Here is a 3,464-nt window from a genome sequence, read left to right as displayed (position 1 = left end):
TGCTACCTAGAGTATCAGAGAGTATCAGATGTCTGATACATGGAGGCTGACAGATCCGTGGAGGCACTTGGAGGCTGATAGATTCATGGACGTGGAGGCACACTCCCGTAGAATTCAGAAGATAATTCATGAGAAAAGCTATTAAGGTACGTCATTCATGGCATATTTAAATTAAACATTGAAATTTAATATGTCTCTATTGTTTGAATGTTGAAATCAATAAAATGTCTGTTTATGCTTACATGTTGTGTGATTTTAATTTTGACATGCTAGACTATGTGATGTGAACACATCTGATTTCAAAATTAAGTAACTTAGTTTTAATTCTAAAGTTATTGTTAAATGATTTTGAAAAATGTGATTTTTATAGTCAAGCTAAAATAACAAAGAGTTCACATAAATATGTAGTTAGAGAATCTAAGTCTTTAGATTTATTACACTTTGATATATGTGAACTTGATGAGACGTTAACAAGAAATGAAAAATAAAAGTGAAACGCTTGACATGTTAAAGATCTTTACAACTGAAATTGAAAATCAATTTAGTATAAAGATTAAGAGATTCCAAGTATGGTCTAGTTTATTTAATGACTTTTATAAATTGTCTGAAATTATACATGGAACAACTACACCATAATTACTTGAAGTGAATGGTAAAGTTGAAAAGAAAAAAGAATATAACTTTTATTGAACTAGTTGTTGCTAGTATGTTTAACTCTAGTACTACATCTCATTGGTGTGAAGAAAATATATTGTTTATTTGTTATGTTTTGAATAGAGTTTTTAAATATAAAAACAAAACATCTCCTTATGAGATAGTGAAGAAAAGACAATCGAACTTGTCTTATTTTCAAACATGGGGTGGTCTGGCTTATGTCAGAATCCCGATCCCGAGCGAGTTAAATTCGCCAGTAGAGCCTATGAATGAGAATTCATTGGGTATGCGGTAAAGAACAAAGCGTATAGGTTTTATGACCTAAACACAAAAGTGATCATAAAGTCAAATGAAGTTGACTTCTATGAAAATAAATCCCCTTTTAAATTGAGAAATAGTGGGGGCAGCGAACTTAATCAAGTTCATGTGAATAGAAACTCGAAGGAGTAACAGAGTAAGAGTTGCTATAGATTATGGACCAGAATATATGGCTTATAATCTAGAAGAGGATCCTGCAAATCTGAAAGAAGCTCTGTAATCATTGGATGCAGATCTATGGCACCTGACATTTAGTACACTTGCCTCTTGGTTGCAAACCAATAGTTTGTAAATGGATTTTGGAAAAGAAACTAAAACCCGATGGATCTGTTGATAAATACAAGGCACACCTTGTAGCCAAAGGTTTTAGACAAAGAGAAAATATAGATTTATCCGACACTTTTCCACCGTTCACTAGAATGACATCCATTTGAATACTTGTATCACTAGCAACTATTCTTAACTTGGTGACACACCAAATGGATGTTAAAACAACTTTTTAAAAGGTGATTCGGAAGAAGAAATCTATTATAGAGCAACCTAAAAGTTTTGTAATTCAAGGACAAGAATACAAGGTATGTATGTTAGATAAATCCATGTATGGTCTTAAATAAGCTCCAAAGAAATGGCATGAAAAGTTTGATAACTTTATTATATCGAATGAGTTTAAAGTGAATGAAAGTGACAAATGTATTTACTACAAATTTGAAAATGGCATTTGCACTATCATATGTCTCTATGTAGACGAGATACTCATATTTGATTCAAACATTCATGCTGTAAATATTTTGAAATCATTGTTGTGTAACAACTTTGATATGAAAGACCTCGGAGAAGCTAATGTAATCCTTGGAATCAAGATTACTAGGTCAGAAAAGGGAATTTCTTTGGATCAATTTCACTATGTTGAAAATATCCTAAAGAAATCTAATTACTTTGACTATAAACCTGCTTGCACACCATATGATCTAAGTGTGAAACTTTTCAATTACACTGGGGAAGGTGTTAGACAAACTGAATATGCGAGCATCATTGGCTGCCTCAGGTATGCCACTGATTGTACTAGACCCGACATTGCCTATGTCGTGGGATTATTGTGCAGGTTTACTAGTAGACCTAGTATGGAGCATTGGCACGCTATGGAAAGAGTCATGAGATACCTGAAAAGGCCCATGAGTCTCAGATTACATTATCGAAGATTTCCTACTATCCTTGAAGGATACAATGATGCTGATTGGAACATCTTATCAGATGACTCCAAAGCAATCGATGACTATATTTTAATATAGTGAGTTGTATTATATCTTGGAAATCGAAGAACAGACGATATTGACTCAGTCCACTATGGAGTCTGAAATGATAACACTAGCTACTACTAGTGAAGAAGCAAGCTGGTTGAGATGCTTGCTAGCAGAAATCCCTTTATGGGATAAGCCGTTACCAGCTGTGTTGATCCACTGCGATAGTACCGCGGCTATTGCAAAAATTGAGAATCGTTATTATAACGGTAAGAGACGACAAATACGTCGTAAGCACAACACAATTAGAGAATTACTTTCGAAAGGAGCTGTTATTGTGGATCATGTACGCACTGATGAAAATTTAGCTGATCCTTTGACGAAAGGATTAGCTAGAGAGAAAGTCCAAAATACATCCAAAAGGATGGGACTAATGCCTATAGATAAATGAGTCACTTATGATGGTAACCCGACCTAAAAGACTGGAGATCCCAAGAATTAGGTTCAATGGGTAATAACAAGTCATAGTGATATGAGATGAACATGCTATGTTTAAAATGAGAAGCATGATTCCTGAAGCGATAAAAGGATGAGATAATAGAAACTCTTAATGAGATCTATACTCTATATGGAGTGGGGTACCTAGTGGCTACAGGAGTACTCTTGATAGACTCACCTACGTGAATGTGGAAGTGGGGGCCGCTTCCTATGGAATTTCGAGGCAGAATTCCTAGAGCGTTCACTAGACTGGGATACACGTGCAGGGCCCTAAATGCACGGGCTTTTTAGAATACACCTAATGAAAAGGTTGTATGTGAGTTTGATGTCAGAGATAGAGTTCAAAACTACGGTTACTCTTGTTGAATCTGAATCCTACTCACTATGCAAAGGTTCAAGTCGAAAGACACCTGTGTTGAAGTCCCACATTGGAAAGAAATATTTTTTTGTAAATTTAATTGGAAAGAAACTTGTTGTTTAAAATTCAAGTCCCACATTGGTAAGAATATTTTTTGAAATCCCACTTTGAAAAACTATCATGTTTTGTGTAGTTTTAATTCTATACATACTAAAGTCCCACATTGTTTAGAAAACATATGTGACTTTGCTTCCATCACTATATAATGAGCTTCAAGCTATTGTGAAAAACACACCAAAGTTGGATGCTTTTCCCAACTTTCTCTTTTCTCCCTCTTATATTCTGCTCGCCTAATTTTCGAGCCACTTCTCCCCTTTCTTTCTGTCCCTTCGGTTTTA

Source organism: Cicer arietinum, chromosome 6 (assembly GCF_000331145.2).
Source record: "Cicer arietinum cultivar CDC Frontier isolate Library 1 chromosome 6, Cicar.CDCFrontier_v2.0, whole genome shotgun sequence".
In the NCBI taxonomy this organism is placed as follows: domain Eukaryota; kingdom Viridiplantae; phylum Streptophyta; class Magnoliopsida; order Fabales; family Fabaceae; genus Cicer; species Cicer arietinum.
Note: the sequence above shows the minus strand (reverse complement) of the source record.